At 39.3% G+C, this 19317-nt stretch overlaps 1 protein-coding gene across 1 annotated transcript in view; it reads right to left on the bottom strand.

Annotated features, from left to right (window-relative positions):
• Positions 1-19317, bottom strand: part of LOC128690417 (L-selectin) — a 174964-nt gene that overhangs the window by 87603 nt on the left and 68044 nt on the right. The gene's annotated exons all lie outside the window — the stretch shown is intronic.

The following is a 19317-nucleotide window of genomic DNA, read 5'->3' as shown; positions in this document are numbered from 1 at the left end:
CAGTTCCCGCACGGACCTACAGGTGACTATAGGCAGGCTGGGCCTTACCCTCACAACTCTGCTAATACAACCCAACAAGTGTGTCTGTCTCCATCCATCATATCTCTATGGAACCCTCCCAACACTACTGCCATGATGAACTGATTGTATCTCTGTTATGATGTATGTACAGTCTGTTATTGGGGATGTTTGACAGGATGGATAATGAGAACCTTCAAAACTAGGGAGGCCAAGCCCATGACGACACTCTTCAGGTCACTTGTTCTATCTAGGCTGGAATATTGCTGCACACTAACAGCTCCTTTCAAGGCAGGTGAAATTGCTGACCTAGAAAATGTACAGAGAACCTTCACGGCGCGCATAACGGAGATAAAACACCTCAATTACTGGGAGCGCTTGAGGTTCCTAAACCTGTATTCCCTGGAACGCAGGAGGGAGAGATACATGATTATATACACCTGGAAAATCCTAGAGGGACTAGTACCGAACTTGCACACGAAAATCACTCACTACGAAAGCAAAAGACTTGGCAGACGATGCAACATCCCCCCAATGAAAAGCAGGGGTGTCACTAGCACGTTAAGAGACCATACAATAAGTGTCAGGGGCCCGAGACTGTTCAACTGCCTCCCAGCATACATAAGGGGGATTACCAACAGACCCCTGGCAGTCTTCAAGCTGGCACTGGACAAGCACCTAAAGTCGATTCCTGACCAGCCGGGCTGTGGCTCGTACGTTGGTTTGCGTGCAGCCAGCAGTAACAGCCTGGTTGATCAGGCTCTGATCCACCAGGAGGCCTGGTCACAGACCGGGCCGCGGGGGCGTTGACCCCCGGAACTCTCTCCAGGTAAACTCCAGGTATAATAATAACAGTAATAATAATAATAATAATAAAATTAATAATAATAATAATAATAATAATAATAATAATAATAATAATAATAATAATAATAATAATAATAATAATAATAATAATAATAGAAAAATTAATAATAATAATAATAATAATAGTAATAATAATAATAATAATAATAATAATAATAATAATAATAATAATAATAATAATAATAATAATAATAATAATATCGAGTGTCTACTATTGTCTTAACTAGATTTAGATTTTGCTGGCGAACTGGCTGGTTTATTGTGCATCAATATCCATCCTGTGGACGGGAGCGCAAGAACGTATGGATACACAAAAGTCTTAGGAATTAGTCCTCGATAGGATTAACAGGAGCACATCTGGATTTAGATCTAAATTTCAGTTATCTGTTATAAGCAAATTTAGGATATTTGCTTAATATGCCTAGTATCTTATTGTCATAATAATAATAATGATAATAATAATAATAATAATAATAATAATAATAATAATAATAATAATAATAATAATAATAATAATAATAATAATAATAATGATAATAATAATAATAATAATAATAATAATAATAATAATAATAATAATAATAATAATAATAATAATAATAATAATAATAATAATAATAAAAATAATAATAATAATAATGATAATAATAATAATAATAATAATAATAATAATAATAATAATAATAATAATAATAATAATAATAATAATAATAATAATAATAATATTTACAAGTACATGTGCATGGTATACAGGCCTAACTGACATCAATGACATACTACTATATAGAAAGCCCCTTCTCATGCTGAACATTTCGGGCAAATTAGGTCAGTTTTGTCCCAGGATGCGACTCACACCAATCGACTAACACCCAAGTACCCTTTTTAAACTGATAGGTGAACAGGGACAGCAGGTGTCTTGTGGAAACACGTCCCTAATGTTTTCCAGCCGTACCGGAGGAGATTCGAACCCCGGACTTCACTGTGTGAGCTGAGTGCGCTAGTGATCGAGCTACGGGACATTAATAATATATCTTGACATATCACATAGGTTATTATACTGTATATATCTATAGTCTTCAATAAGTGGACAACAAAGCCAGAGTTCAAGAAAGTGACCACTGGACTGGCCACATGCATTGCATTTGGTTTTATCATCATCTGTGTGTCTGCCAAACTGTCAAAAGTACTTATAACCAAGCTAAAGCCTGGCTACTACAACATCAGTCAGTCAGTTCACACTACAAGTTGCTCCATAAACATACTTATCTACGTTCATGTTATCATAGTGGATTACAGATCTACTCAGACTTCTAACTGCATTGACAGGTCATTCATTTTCATTATTTACTTCTCTTGTAATATTATTCGTAATGCAAGACAGAGATAAACCAAACTAATAGTCTACATTTTCTTCAGGGTACTTTTTTGATTAATTTGTTAACTTTATCACGAAGGAGTAATCTAATGTGCGATGGAATCCACAACAATTGCACATTTAATAATTTTTTTCCGGATTTTTTAGTAAATATATGTGGCTTCTCCAATGAACATGCTGTTAGAGTCATTATGTGAGTCAGAAACCTTCAGTGATCACGAAGAGTCAGTAATAATTATAGTCAAGTTGAGTGTCATAAGTTAACTTTAACGCCAATAGGATAATAAAAAATTCAGTTTGCAGTGTAGACGCCCAGTTGTTAATATTTATGCCTAACTTAACATAGTTCCTATCGTTATTATCTAGGGAGCTGGCAACAAGAACAGTTGCAGCCCAGCTAGTAGACTCATACTCAGATCCATTAGTGTACATAACTTGTAAAAAATATTACTAACAGTTCAACGAGAAGTGATTTAAGGAAGAGATTGCTAGTGATGAGATTTATGGGAGGAGCTTGCAGGTTTATGATATTATATGAAATATCTTCAATAGAGGAGTGAAATACTCTTGTTGTCTACAGTGATACAGTTCCGTACAGGTTATAAAACTTAATATAATTGCATGCTTTCACAACCCATTTCGAGATATGAGTAATTTACGTGTAGATATTTAGTAAGATTTGAAGTGACAGTGTCTGGTCCATTTCATAACATTATATTACCATGTACAGTATTATTCCCAGTTATCTAGCTATTGAGCGCTATGCGATTTTCTAATATTATAAAGAGTGTTTGTGTTGTTAAAATTAGTGTTTGTGCTGAGTTACTGCTGTTGTTATAATTAGTGTTTGTGCTGAGTTACTGCTGTTGTTATAATTAGTGTTTGTGCTGAGTTACTGCTGTTGTTATAATTAGTGTTTGTGCTGAGTTACTGGTGTTGTTATAATTAGTGTTTGTACTGAGTTACTGCTGTTGTTATAATGAGTGTTTCTGCTGAATTACTCGTGTTGTTATAATTAGTGTTTGTGCTGAGTTACTGCTGTTGCTATAATGAGTGTTTGTGCTGAGTTACTGCTGTTGTTACAATGAGTGTTTGTACTGAGTTGCTGTTGTTGCTATAATGAGTGTTTGTGCTGAGTTACTGCTGTTGTTATAATGAGTGTTTCTGCTGAATTACTGGTGTTGTTATAATTAGTGTTTGTACTGAGTTACTGCTGTTGTTATAATGAGTGTTTGTGCTGAGTTACTGCTGTTCTTATAAAGAGTATTTTTGCTGAATTACTGGTGTTGTTATATTGAGCGTTACTGCTGAGTTACTGCTGTTGTTATTATGAGTGTTTGTACTGAGTTGCTGCTGTTGTTATAATGAGTGTTTGTGCTAAGTTACTGCTGTTCTTATAATGAGTGTTTCTGCTGAGTTACTGCTGTTCTTATGAGTGTTTCTGCTGAGTTACTGCTGTTGTTATTATGAGTGTTTGTACTGAGTTGCTGCTGTTGTTATTACGAGTGTTTGTACTGAGTTCCTGCTGTTGTTAAAATGAGTGTTTCTACAGAGTTACTGCTGTTGTCATAATGAGTGTTTTTGCTGAGTTACTGCTGTTCTTATAATGAGTGTTTCTGCTGAGTTACTGCTGTTGTTATTATGAGTGTTTGTACTGAGTTGCTGCTGTTGTTATAATGAGTGTTTGTGCTGAGTTACTGGTGTTGTTATAATGAGTGTTTGTGCTGAGTTGCTACTGTTATAATGAGTGTTTGTACTGAGTTGCTGCTGTTGTTATAATGAGTGTTTGTGCTGAGTTGCTACTGTTATAATGAGTGTTTGTACTGAGTTGCTGCTGTTGTTATAATGAGTGTTTGTGCTGAGTTGCTACTGTTATAATGAGTGTTTGTGCTGAGTTACTGCTGTTGTTATAATGAGTGTTTGTGCTGAGTTACTGCTGTTGTTATAATGAGTGTTTGTATTGAGTTACTGCTGTTGTTATAATGAGTGTTTGTGCTGAGTTACTGGTGTTGTTATAATGCGTGTTTGTACTGAGTTGCTGTTGTTGCTATAATGAGTGTTTGTGCTGAGTTACTGCTGTTGTTATAATGAGTGTTTGTGATGAGTTACTGCTGTTGTTATAATAAGTGTTTGTGTTGACTTATTGCTGTTGTTATAATGAGTGTTTGTGCTGAGTTACTGCTGTTGTTATAACGAGTGTTTGTACTGAGTTACTGTTCTTGTTATAATGAGTGTTTGTGCTGACTTACTGCTGTTGTTATAATGAGTGTTTGTGCTGAGTTACTGCTGTTATAATGAGTGTTTGTGCTAAGTTGCTACAGTTATAATGAGTGTTTGTGATGAGCTACTGCTGTTCTTATAATGAGTGTTTGTGCTGAGTTACTGCTGTTGCTATAATGAATGTTTGTACTGAGTTACTGCTGTTGTTATAATGAGTGTTTGTGATGAGTTACTGCTGCTGTTATAATGAGTGTTTGTGCTGAGTTACTGCTGTTGTTATAATGAGTGTTTGTGCTGAGTTACTGCTGTTGCTGTAATGAATGTTTGTACTGAGTTACTGCTGTTGTTATGAGTGTTTGTGATGAGTTACTGCTGTTGTTATAATGAATGTTTGTGCTGAGTTACTGCTGTTGTTATAATGAGTGTTTAGGCTGAGTTACTGCTGTTGTTATGAGTGTTTGTGATGAGTTACTGCTGTTGTTATAATGAATGTTTGTGCTGAGTTACTGCTGTTGTTATAATGAGTGTTTGTGATGAGTTACTGCTGCTGTTATAATGAGTGTTTAGGCTGAGTTACTGCTGTTGTTATAATGAATGTTTGTGCTGAGTTACTGCTGTTGTTATAATGAGTGTTTGTGATGAGTTACTGCTGTTGTTATAATGAGTGTTTGTCCTGTTATGAGTGTTTGTACTGAGTTGCTGTTGTTGTTATAATGAGTGTTTGTGCTGACTTACTGCTGTTGTTATAATGAGTGTTTGTGCTGAGTTACTGCTGTTATAATGAGTGTTTGTGCTGAGTTGCTACTGTTATAATGAGTGTTTGTGATGAGTTACTGCTGTTGTTATAATGAGTGTTTGTGCTGAGTTACTGCTGTTGTTATAATGAATGTTTGTGCTGAGTTACTGCTGTTATTATAATGAGTGTTTGTGATGAGTTACTGCTGCTGTTATAATGAGTGTTTGTGCTGAGTAACTGCTGTTGTTATAATGAATGTTTGTGCTGAGTTACTGCTGTTGTTATAATGAGTGTTTGTGCTGAGTTACTGCTGTTGTTATAATGACTGTCCTGTTAGGAGTGTTTGTACTGAGTTGCTGCTGTTGTTATAATGAGTGTTTGTGCTGAGTTACTGCTGTTATAATGAGTGTTTGAGCTGAGTTACTACTGTTATAATGAGTGTCTGTACTGAGTAACTGTTGTTTTTATAATGAGTGTTTGTGCTAAGTTACTGCTGTTGTTATAATGAGTGTTTGTGCTGAGTTACTGCTGTTGTTATAATGAGTGTTTGTGTTGAGTTACTGCTGTTGTTATAATGAGTGTCTGTACTGAGTTGCTGCTGTTGTTATAATGAGTGTTTGTGCTGAGTTACTGCTGTTGTTATAATGAGTGTTTGTGATGAGGTACTGCTGTAGTTATAATGAGTGTCTGTGCTGAGTTACTGCTGTTGTTATAATGAGCGTTTGTGATGAGTTACTGCTGTTGTTATAATGAGTGTTTGTGCTGAATTACTACTGTTGTTATAATGATTGTTTGTACTGAGTTACTGCTGTTCTTATAATGAGTGTTTGTGCTGAGTTACTGCTGTTGTTATAATGAATGTTTGTGCTGAGTTACTGCTGTTGTTATAATGAGTGTTTGTGCTGAGTTACTGCTGTTGTTATAATGAGTGTTTGTGCTGAGTTACTGCTGTTGTTATAATGACTGTTTGTCCTGTTAGGAGTGTTTGTACTGAGTTGCTGCTGTTGTTATAATGAGTGTTTGAGCTGAGTTACTGCTGTTATAATGAGTGTTTGTGCTGAGTTACTACTGTTATAATGAGTGTCTGTACTGAGTTACTTTTGTTTTTATAATGAGTGTTTGTGATGAGTTACTGCTGTTGTTATAATGAGTGTTTTTGCTGAATTACTACTGTTGTTAAAATGAGTGTTTGTGCTGAGTTACTGTTGTTGTTATAATGAGTGTTTGTGCTGAGTTACTGCTGTTGTTATAATAAGTGTTTGTGTTGAGTTACTGCTGTTGTTATAGTGAGTGTCTGTACTGAGTTTCTGCTGTTGTTATAATGAGTGTTTGTGCTGAGTTACTGCTGTTGTTATAATGAGTGTTTGTGCTGAGTTACTGCTGTTGTTATAATGAGTGTCTGTGCTGAGTTACTGCTGTTGTTATAATGAGCGTTTGTGATGAGTTACTGCTGTTGTTATAATGAGTGTTTTTGCTGAATTACTACTGTTGTTAAAATGAGTGTTTGTGCTGAGTTACTGCTGTTGTTATAATGAATGTTTGTACTGAGTTACTGCTGTTGTTATAATAAGTATTTGTGTTGAGTTACTGCTGTTTTTATAATGAGTGTTTGTGCTGAGTTACTGATGTTGTTATAATGAGTGTTTGTGCTGAGCTGCTGCTGTTGTTATAATGAGTGTTTGTGCTGAGTTTATGCTGTTGTTATAATGAGTGTTTGTGCTGAGTTACTACTGTTGTTATAATGAGTGTTTGTACTGAGTTACTGCTGTTGTTATAATGAGTGTTTGTGCTGAGTTACTACTGCTGTTATAATGAGTGTTTGTGCTGAATTACTACTGTTGTTATAATGAGTGTTTGTGCTGAGTTACTACTTTTGTTATAATGAGTCTTTGTACTGAGTTACTGTTGTTGTTATAATGAGTGTTTGTGATAATTTACTGCTGTTGTTGTATGTTGATGAATGGTTCAGAGAACCGACGAGCTGATAAATTAGACACATATGCAACACTTGGGTATCGACTGAAGGCTGAGGGACTGATTACCTCGAACTCCTCCTGTTATTCACCATTTTCCTTTGTACGGACTGATGAAGCCAGTGTGGCGAAACGTTTCCTTAATAAAGATACCCAAGTGTTGCATATGTGTGTAATTTATCAAGTCGGTTCTCTGAACCGTTCATTTATGCACACTCTCTGCTTCCTGTTGGTGGGCCATGACTCGATCCATGACAACACTTTCCCCTAATACCATGAGCAGCCACTTTAACAGTCTCTGGTGCGATACCCTATCAAAAGCCTTATTAAAATCTCAATAAACAATATCAAATTCTCTATCGTGATCAACAGCTTCTAAAGCTGTACTGAAGAAAGTTTGTAAATTAGTTAGGCAGGAATGGCCTTTCGTGAATCCATGCTGAGTATTATTAATCAAATTATGCTTATCAAGATGGTTTCTTATAATATCAGTTATAATTGACTCTAGTAATTTGCCTAAAATTGAGGTCAGACTTATTGGGCGGTAATCTGAAGGTAACGACTTGTCTCCTGCTTTAAAAATAGGAATTATATTGGCCATGTTCCATATACACCTGTTTGAAGAGATATATTAAAAATATTAGACAATTGTTCACAAAATTCCATTGTGCACTCCTTAGGAACCTTGGAAAAAGCTCATCAGGACCCCGGTATTTATTTTGCTTCAATCGGTCTATCTGTTTGATAACCATATCACAATCTATTTCCTCCACAGTCTTTCTTAACTCTAATTTTGCTCCTAATTTTTCCATATCATCAACAGATAAAATTATCCTATACAATGTACATAACTTATTTGGAAGATTTAAAGGAATATTCTAGCTTCAAATGTATCTCAAGTATTTGAAAGATACATGAGAATAAGCAAGTATCAGAAAAACGAACATTAGAAGGAGAAGGAAGGTGGGAAGAGCGTCATCTGCAACATACGAGAATAACTTCACTTTCACTCATTGTTTTAATAACACAATCTCTCTACTCTTCTGTAATCACTAAAAGAATTATTTCGCAAAGAAAAATTACCCTCGAACACATTTCCTCATTACTAAAGATCAACGAGAGTAAACGAAGTAATACAATATCATTAATAATGCAATTAACAATTATTATTTTCGTAGGTGTTAGGTCTAATGACCACAAAGGTCATTAAACTGCAATCAATCTTCATTAAGGATATTTTAATATCTAATCTGTATTCTCCAATCCCAACTTTAATCTGGCGAGTCATTAGGTATCCCCCGTGGATCAGTGGATAACCCCAGAAAGGGAATACCTACAGTGGTTAGCATATTTTTCTCCGTAGAGTTCTTCCAAGTTTTGTGTCAGATAACTCGTGAACGCACTTTCTGCTCGGCTTCAAACTCCCAACACTGGTGTATGTGACATACATGAAGACTGGATTATTTTGGGGTTATGTTTCACCAATTTCCCAATATCAATAATGAAATTAACTTATTAGCTTCTTGTGATAATTTTTCCCAAAGGCTTCTTACTGACACGTCCTACTGAAAAGAAGGTTGATTTTGTGTTTGGACTCCGTAGTTGGCCTCTTCCCAACTTGATTTAAAAACTGGATGGTAATACTTTCATGTGGTAACTTGAAATGGTAACTCTTGAAGGGGTACAGGGGTACAGACTTATAGGAAGGTTCAGTTTGGTATTGCAGTGTGTAGGTGTTTCGTGTCAATGTATTTTTCAGTTATTTATAAAAACGAGATTATCGTTGTCTTGTGTTCGCTTTCAAATTTTCAGTATTGATGTATCTTATTCGACGGAAAGTTTGGAGTGTTATTCGCTGGTCATATGTCAATTTTAGTAGACAAGATTGAATATTGATTTCTGTGAGATAACACAAGATAGCCTTTTATGATCAAGATCGAAATGATTTGCTGATGCATCTCACGTACAATAAAGCTCAGATTGGATTTGGGCTGTATAGGTACAAAGGTGGTTTAGAAAAACACGTAAGCAAACACAAGAAAACGTTTAGGTCGTGGGATCTTGATCACTTCTACACCCAGGTACAAAGGAATTAGTTACGTTTATAAGCAAACTGAGATATTAGTTTCAGTCTGGCTTGAAAGATCTAGCGAAGGTGAATTAAACTTAAGAGATCGGATTAGTAATAAACTTGGAAGGCGACAATGTCATTTAATAAATGGAACTGCCATATTCATCCATCTGGACGACTAAGTAATTAAGATGTCAACATTAAATATACAAGGTACATACAGGGTAGACTTATAAACACAGTTTTTTAAGTTTCATATATTTTTAAAAAATTGTATCGTATAATATATTCAATTGTAATAATGATGCACTAGATGCTGTTCAAACTTTCCCTAAAACATGTTATCTAACTTTTAAACGTGTTTTATAAATATTTTTCCTCATTTGTTTTATAAGCTTCCGTCTTCTCTTGATCGAAACTGGCATAATAGATTTTGTTTATAGGTTAGGTTAGGTTAGGTTAGGTTAGGTTAGGTTAGGTTAGTCAGGAAACAAGACAAGTGTTTCCTAACGTGGGTCTTAGATAATGACCCGCCGTTGAAGCATTTGGTCATCTGACCGAGGCCTTCCACTGGCTTACCGTCCCATACCCTTAAAAATAATGGTCATAGTTATAACCACTTTATATTATTTTTGTTTACACAATGCACAGTTTAGATTTATTTATGTATTCTTGGCCAATATTTTTAATACGTTTCACTTCGACGCTTTCCTAACCTTTTATTTTTTTAATCCCATAAAGTTAATAGCTGTTTAATTTTGTAATATTTTAATATATGCGTGAAAGAAAATATAAAATATTACATATTTTAAATTGTAATATTTATCTCTTAAAATCTTCATTGCTTATTTACAAAAATAACTTAAAAATTTAAACTCACTCATAATACTTTAAATCTACGCAATTTTATTTTTGGGAAAATTCTATTTACTCTCTTGTTACGTGAAAATTTTCATTATGCACTCTGCCATAAACATAAAATCAAGATTCAGGCCTCTATGAAAAAAAAAATACAAATAAACTCAAGTACATTGCTTGTTTTACGAGAAAAGCTACAATGTAAGTTTAGTATTGTTTTCCTGTTTAACGAGAAAAGCTGCAATGTAAGTTTAGTATTGTTTTCCTGTTTTACAAGAAAAGCTACAATGTAAGTTTAGTATTGTTTTCCTGTTTTACGAGAAAAGCTACAATGTAAGTTTAGTATTGCTTTCCTGTTTTACAAGAAAAGTTACAATGTAAGTTTAGTATTGCTTTCCTGTTTTACAAGAAAAGCTACAATGTAAGTTTAGTATTGCTTTCCTGTTTTACAAGAAAAGCTACAATGTAAGTTTAGTATTGTTTTCCTGTTTTACAAGAAAAGCTACAATGTAAGTTTAGTATTGCTTTCCTGTTTTACAAGAAAAGTTACAATGTAAGTTTAGTATTGCTTTCCTGTTTTACAAGAAAAGCTACAATGTAAGTTTAGTATTGTTTTCCTGTTTTACAAGAAAAGCTACAATGTAAGTTTAGTATTGCTTTCCTGTTTTACAAGAAAAGCTACAATGTAAGTTTAGTATTGCTTTCCTGTTTTACAAGAAAAGTTACAATGTAAGTTTAGTATTGTTTTCCTGTTTTACAAGAAAAGCTACAATGTAAGTTTAGTATTGTTTTCCTGTTTTACAAGAAAAGCTACAATGTAAGTTTAGTATTGTTTTCCTGTTTTACGAGAAAAGCTGCAATGTAAGTTTCGTAATGATTAGTATTGTTTTCCTGATACTGCGTTGAGTCTAACTCCCCCTTACAACAATTTCAAAATCGCATTTTTGCCAAGCTTGCCCCCTGAAGGGTCAACGAAAACTTACAGTTTAAGTGTTTTAACTAGGAATATATTTTCAGTTATTCTTTAAATCTGCCTTATTTTTAAGATTTATCTGGTTGGTTGTTGTTTTATAGGCAATATGTGATGGTACAGTGAGTTAAACAGGTGTCCTGCGAATGTTGGCTTCTTGTTTACTGTCCATCGTTTACTGTGTACGAGTTTTAAAAACAGGTTAAACAAGTACATGAGTGGGTAAGTGTGAGGAGGACCTGCTCAGCATGAGCCAGTAGGCCTGCAGCAGTACTTTTTTCTTAAGTGAGTGCCTAGCACGGGCCAGTAGGCCTGCAGCAGTACTTTCTTCTTGAGTGCTGAGCACGGGCCAGTAGGCCTGCAGCAGTACTTTTTAAGTTAGTGTCTAGCATGGGCCAGTAGGCCTGCAGCAGTACTTTCTTCTTAAGTGAGTGACTAGCATGGGCCAGGAGGCCTGCAGCAGTACTTTCTTCTTAAGTTAGTGTCTAGCATGGGCCAGTAGGCCTGCAGCAGTACTTTTTAAGTTAGTGTCTAGCATGGGCCAGTAGGCCTGCAGCAGTACTTTCTTCTTAAGTGAGTGACTAGCATGGGCCAGTAGGCCTGCAGCAGTACTTTCTTCTTAGGTGTGTGACTAGCATGGGCCAGTAGGCCTGCAGCATTTCTCCTTCTTTCTTTTGTTCTTATGTTGTTCAATGAAGTGGGTTAATATCAGGTAAGATAGAAGTGGTACCATCAGTGCAGTACAGGTTTAAACTGACCAGCAGCATTTGTTTTGTACCCTTGTTGAACGTCATAAATATTAGGGAGCAATTTTAGTGGCTTGAGGACACTGCTTTGGGGTTACATGTGTGGTTTTGTTACTGATGATCTGCTGTGGGGGACCTGCAAACCCACAGTAGCTTAGCTGGAAGAGAAGAATATTGCTGTCAGGGTACAAACATACATCGTTTAAATACGGTTATCACGTAAAATGAGAAAATCTATGAACTACGTTTCGGTATATGACACAAGGTGTTAAACTACCTGTCTTGCTAATTTTCTTTATAGAAAGGGAATTATACGGAAAGGCAGATTAACACACGTTAACCTAACTTAAAGAAGCCCAATCTAACATAATCTAACAGAAAAAAATAAACGTTAAGTGTTTACTGAAACTGCAGTCATCTAGAGATGCAAGAACGGCAATTTGTGTGACAGTGGCTAACAAAACTGAAGGACAAGTTGGTGTGAGATATGAAGTAATGATTTTGGTAATCTTGGAAAGAGAAATGTTAGTGTCGAGAGGAAGGTGAAGTCCTAGAGCATGGCTGACCACTAGTAAAGTGAGCGGATATATAAAAGGCACGACACCGCCTCCTGTCAGGCATAAACTTTCTTGCTAAGGTAAGTGATGGATGGAAGCTGGGAGTAGCTGCCTCCTTATAGTCACACTGCACGATTATCATTACACACAACACAACATAACTCTTCAGTGTATCACTCTCACACAACACAACTCTTCAGTGTATCACTCTCACACAACACAACTCTTCAGTGTATCACTCTCACACAACACAACTCTTCAGTGTATCACTCTCACACAACACAACTCTTCAGTGTATCACTCTCACACAACACAACTCTTCAGTGTATCACTCTCACACAACACAACTCTTCAGTGTATCACTCTCACACAACACAACTCTTCAGTGTATCACTCTCACACAACACAACTCTTCAGTGTATCACTCTCACACAACACAATTCTTCAGTCTAAACCACCTGCATTGACACTTTTAAAACTCTGCGACCCTTTGTTCTATCTTACATTTGCCTGCACATGTACACTCCTGTAGTGTGTGTCTTGCCTTTACTTCACAAAGGTTTGCCTTGTCTTTCAGTATCCTCACCTCTATCTTCCTACATCAGTTCCTTCCCAAAATCTTGTTTACAGGAATTCATCCGTCTATCTACTGGATGTCCTGCCTTCCCCACTTTCCGGAGGTCCCAGACGACCTTGCTGGATTGGAATTATGTCTTTTCTAACTACGGTCGAGACTTTCCTGGTGGAGGAAATACAGGAGACACAGAGAAATTTGTGTCTATAAATTACACCCACCAAGACAGCCATGAACTTACACCAAGACTCCCGGATATCGTTAGTAAATGAAAATTTTACTCATACTTACGTCGTAATATATATCTTTATTAACATATATATTTTTTTTTTCAGTTATGTAGCAGAAAAAGCGTTGGTCTGAATGTTGTATTGTGTGTAAATGACTGCCAAATTCTTAATCTAATTGTCAGCCTACGTGAAGATATGTTATAAATATTATTTCTTTTGTTATTTGTCTTTTGTGTATGTATAGCACGCGCAGATCCATAAATCCGCACCCGCAGAGCCATAAATGTGCGCGCACGCACGCGCACACACACACGCACACACACACACACACACACACACACCAGTCCAGGAGCTATGACACGATCCCTACAACCACAATTAGGCGAGTACACACACACTGTTTTGGGAGATAAGGGAAATAGAGGAAGGGGGAGGGGGTAATAATTAAGGATACTACTATAGACAGAATGAGAAAAAACAAAATGAGTGGCAACATCTAAATGTATTTGTTGCTGCATTGTGACTCCAAACTGAATGTTGAACTACAAGATGGCCGCCAAGATGACTGTGGATGTTGTGGATGTTTCTAGCGTAACACTGTGGATGTTGTGAATGTTTCTAGCGTAACACTGTGGATGTTGTGTATGTTTGTAGTGGAACACTGTGGATGTTGTGGATGTTTGTAGTGGAACACTGTGGAACTTGCACATGGCAATAATTCACAAAATTTTGTCCTGGTTACCGTACACGAGCGTTGAAATTGAAATCCGTTGAAATCCAAAAAGTTGGAAATACAAAATGGACCAGAGACCCACTCAAAGGTCCCGAAGGTTCCAGATAGGGAAATTAGATAAAAGAAACAATTACGTATATGGAAAAACAACAGATAAACATATCTGGTAGGCCGAAAGAGAGGAATCTACAGAAGAATAAATAGGGCAGAAGGGCACTTAAGAAATCAGTATATTCAATTAAAAAGAGAAATTTAAAAAATGGAATAAGAAAAGCCAAAAGACATTATGAAGTTAAAGTCGCAGTGAACTCGAGGAATAACTAAAGGATTCTTTCATGTAAATAAGAGAAAGATTATGGACAAGACAGATCCACTTAAAAGCTCCTTAACTGACTGAGTAAAGTAAAAGGACACAAGTGCAACTAATGTGACATTTTATTGTGGCAACGTTTCGCTCTCCAGGAGCTTTGTCAAGCCGTTACAAACAGTACATGGACACAGAGGGTATATATAGGCTCAGAGTGAGGTGCAATACTAGTGTCAGAACAATTAGCTTGCACATGAGTAAATGGATATAAAAGCTAATTGCTAGTTAATTGTTCTATCATATTATATTACCACTAGTATTGCACCTCACTCTAAGCCTATATATATCCTCTGTGTCCATGTCCTGTTTGTAACGGCTTGACAAACCATACCACGGGCGGGATTGAACCCGCGGTCAGAGAGTCGCGGGTTCAATCCCACCCGTGGTATGGTTTGTTTGCAATCGTGTCATTACGATTTCGTGAGTCATGTCGGCTTGACAAAGCTCCTGGAGAGCGAAACGTTGCCACAATAAAATGTCACATTAGTTGCACTTGTGCCCTTTTACTTTACATATTGTCGGTAATTCTACCAAAATATATACTAACTGACTGAGAGTTAGAAACAGATGTGCTCAGTCTTCAACACTTGTCACAGTAAAGTAACACAAGATCAGTACAGTAACACAAAAGATCAGTACAGTAACACAAAAGATCAGTACAGTAACACAAAAGATCAGTACAGTAACACAGAAGATCAGTACAGTAACACAAAAGATCAGTACAGTAACACAAAAGATCAGTACAGTAACACAAAAGATCAGTACAGTAACACAAAAGATCAGTGCAGTACAGTAGCACAGAAGATCGGTACAGTACAGTAACACAGAAGATCAGTACAGTACAGTAACACAGAAGATCAGTACAGTACAGTAACACAGAAGATCAGTGCAGTAACACAGAAGATCAGTGCAGTACAGTAACACAGAAGATCAGTGCAGTACAGTAACACAGAAGATCAGTACAGTACAGTAACACAGAAGATCAGTACAGTAACACAGAAGATCAGTACAGTAACACAGAAGATCAGTACAGTAACACAGAAGATCAGTGCAGTAACACAGAAGATCGGTTCCGTACAGTAACCCAGAAGATCAGTGCAGTAACACAGACGATCAGTACAGTAACAAATATGATCAGTGCAGTAACACAGAAGATCAGAACATTAACACAGAAGATCAGTACAGTAACACAGAAGATCAGTACAATAACACAGAAGATCAGTACAGTAACACAGAAGATCAGTACAGTACAGTAACACAGAAGATCAGTACAGTACAGTAACACAGAAGATCAGTACAGTACAGTAACACAGAAGATCAGTACAGTACAGTAACACAGAAGATCAGTACAGTACAGTAACACAGAAGATCAGTACAGTACAGCAACACAGAAGATCAGTACAGTACAGTAGCACAGAAGATCAGTACAGTACAGCAACACAGAAGATCAGTACAGTACAGTAACACAGAAGATCAGTACAGTACAGTAGCACAGAAGATCAGTACAGTACAGTAACACAGAAGATCAGTACAGTACAGTAACACAGAAGATCAGTACAGTACAGTAACACAGAAGATCAGTACAGTAACACAGAAGATCAGTACAGTACAGTAACACAGAAGATCAGTACAGTAACACAGAAGATCAGTACAGTACAGTAACACAGAAGATCAGTACAGTACAGTAACACAGAAGATCAGTACAGTACAGTAGCACAGAAGATCAGTACAGTACAGCAACACAGAAGATCAGTACAGTACAGTAACACAGAAGATCAGTACAGTACAGTAACACAGAAGATCAGTACAGTACAGCAACACAGAAGATCAGTACAGTACAGTAACACAGAAGATCAGTACAGTACAGCAACACAGAAGATCAGTACAGTACAGTAACACAGAAGATCAGTACAGTACAGTAACACAGAAGATCAGTACAGTACAGTAACACAGAAGATCAGTACAGTACAGTAACACAGAAGATCAGTACAGTACAGTAACACAGAAGATCAGTACAGTAACAAAGAAGATCAGTACAGTAACACAGAAGATCAGTACAGTACAGTAACACAGAAGAGTGCAATAACAGAAGAGTAAGCACAGAAACACAGAAGAGTGCAGTACAGTAGCACAGAGTACAATTCAGTAACACAACCGTGGCTACTGTCAGGGAGGGAGGAGTGGGAATAACATCACCGTGGTTACTGTCAGGGAGGGAGGAGTGGGAATAACATCACCGTGGTTACTGTCAGGGAGGGAGGAGTGGGAATAACATCACCGTGGTTACTGTCAGGGAGGCTGGAGTGGGAATAACATCACCGTGGCTACTGTCAGGGAGGCTGGAGTGGGAATAACATCACCGTGGCTACTGTCAGGGAGGCTGGAGTGGGAATAACATCACCGTGGCTACTGTCAGGGAGGCTGGAGTGGGAATAACATCACCGTGGCTACTGTCAGGGAGGCTGGAGTGGGAATAACATCACCGTGGCTACTGTCAGGGAGGCTGGAGTGGGAATAACATCACCGTGGCTACTGTCAGGGAGGCTGGAGTGGGAATAACATCACCGTGGCTACTGTCAGGGAGGCTGGAGTGGGAATAACATCACCGTGGCTACTGTCAGGGAGGCTGGAGTGGGAATAACATCACCGTGGCTACTGTCAGGGAGGCTGGAGTGGGAATAACATCACCGTGGCTACTGTCAGGGAGGCTGGAGTGGGAATAACATCACCGTGGCTACTGTCAGGGAGGCTGGAGTGGGAATAACATCACCGTGGCTACTGTCAGGGAGGCTGGAGTGGGAATAACATCACCGTGGCTACTGTCAGGGAGGCTGGAGTGGGAATAACATCACCGTGGCTACTGTCAGGGAGGCTGGAGTGGGAATAACATCACCGTGGCTACTGTCAGGGAGGCTGGAGTGGGAATAACATCACCGTGGCTACTGTCAGGGAGGCTGGAGTGGGAATAACATCACCGTGGCTACTGTCAGGGAGGCTGGAGTGGGAATAACATCACCGTGGCTACTGTCAGGGAGGCTGGAGTGGGAATAACATCACCGTGGCTACTGTCAGGGAGGCTGGAGTGGGAATAACATCACCGTGGCTACTGTCAGGGAGGCTGGAGTGGGAATAACATCACCGTGGCTACTGTCAGGGAGGCTGGAGTGGGAATAACATCACCGTGGCTACTGTCAGGGAGGCTGGAGTGGGAATAACATCACCGTGGCTACTGTCAGGGAGGCTGGAGTGGGAATAACATCACCGTGGCTACTGTCAGGGAGGCTGGAGTGGGAATAACATCACCGTGGCTACTGTCAGGGAGGCTGGAGTGGGAATAACATCACCGTGGCTACTGTCAGGGAGGCTGGAGTGGGAATAACATCACCGTGGCTACTGTCAGGGAGGCTGGAGTGGGAATAACATCACCGTGGCTACTGTCAGGGAGGCTGGAGTGGGAATAACATCACCGTGGCTACTGTCAGGGAGGCTGGAGTGGGAATAACATCACCGTGGCTACTGTCAGGGAGGCTGGAGTGGGAATAACATCACCGTGGCTACTGTCAGGGAGGCTGGAGTGGGAATAACATCACCGTGGCTACTGTCAGGGAGGCTGGAGTGGGAATAACATCACCGTGGCTACTGTCAGGGAGGCTGGAGTGGGAATAACATCACCGTGGCTACTGTCAGGGAGGCTGGAGTGGGAATAACATCACCGTGGCTACTGTCAGGGAGGCTGGAGTGGGAATAACATCACCGTGGCTACTGTCAGGGAGGCTGGAGTGGGAATAACATCACCGTGGCTACTGTCAGGGAGGCTGGAGTGGGAATAACATCACCGTGGCTACTGTCAGGGAGGCTGGAGTGGGAATAACATCACCGTGGCTACTGTCAGGGAGGCTGGAGTGGGAATAACATCACCGTGGCTACTGTCAGGGAGGCTGGAGTGGGAATAACATCACCGTGGCTACTGTCAGGGAGGCTGGAGTGGGAATAACATCACCGTGGCTACTGTCAGGGAGGCTGGAGTGGGAATAACATCACCGTGGCTACTGTCAGGGAGGCTGGAGTGGGAATAACATCACCGTGGCTACTGTCAGGGAGGCTGGAGTGGGAATAACATCACCGTGGCTACTGTCAGGGAGGCTGGAGTGGGAATAACATCACCGTGGCTACTGTCAGGGAGGCTGGAGTGGGAATAACATCACCGTGGCTACTGTCAGGGAGGCTGGAGTGGGAATAACATCACCGTGGCTACTGTCAGGGAGGCTGGAGTGGGAATAACATCACCGTGGCTACTGTCAGGGAGGCTGGAGTGGGAATAACATCACCGTGGCTACTGTCAGGGAGGCTGGAGTGGGAATAACATCACCGTGGCTACTGTCAGGGAGGCTGGAGTGGGAATAACATCACCGTGGCTACTGTCAGGGAGGCTGGAGTGGGAATAACATCACCGTGGCTACTGTCAGGGAGGCTGGAGTGGGAATAACATCACCGTGGCTACTGTCAGGGAGGCTGGAGTGGGAATAACATCACCGTGGCTACTGTCAGGGAGGCTGGAGTGGGAATAACATCACCGTGGCTACTGTCAGGGAGGCTGGAGTGGGAATAACATCACCGTGGCTACTGTCAGGGAGGCTGGAGTGGGAATAACATCACCGTGGCTACTGTCAGGGAGGCTGGAGTGGGAATAACATCACCGTGGCTACTGTCAGGGAGGCTGGAGTGGGAATAACATCACCGTGGCTACTGTCAGGGAGGCTGGAGTGGGAATAACATCACCGTGGCTACTGTCAGGGAGGCTGGAGTGGGAATAACATCACCGTGGCTACTGTCAGGGAGGCTGGAGTGGGAATAACATCACCGTGGCTACTGTCAGGGAGGCTGGAGTGGGAATAACATCACCGTGGCTACTGTCAGGGAGGCTGGAGTGGGAATAACATCACCGTGGCTACTGTCAGGGAGGCTGGAGTGGGAATAACATCACCGTGGCTACTGTCAGGGAGGCTGGAGTGGGAATAACAT

Source organism: Cherax quadricarinatus, chromosome 29 (genome assembly GCF_038502225.1).
Source record: "Cherax quadricarinatus isolate ZL_2023a chromosome 29, ASM3850222v1, whole genome shotgun sequence".
NCBI classification, from domain to species: domain Eukaryota; kingdom Metazoa; phylum Arthropoda; class Malacostraca; order Decapoda; family Parastacidae; genus Cherax; species Cherax quadricarinatus.
The sequence above is the reverse complement of the archived record's forward strand: the minus strand, read 5'-3'. Positions and strand labels throughout refer to the sequence as shown.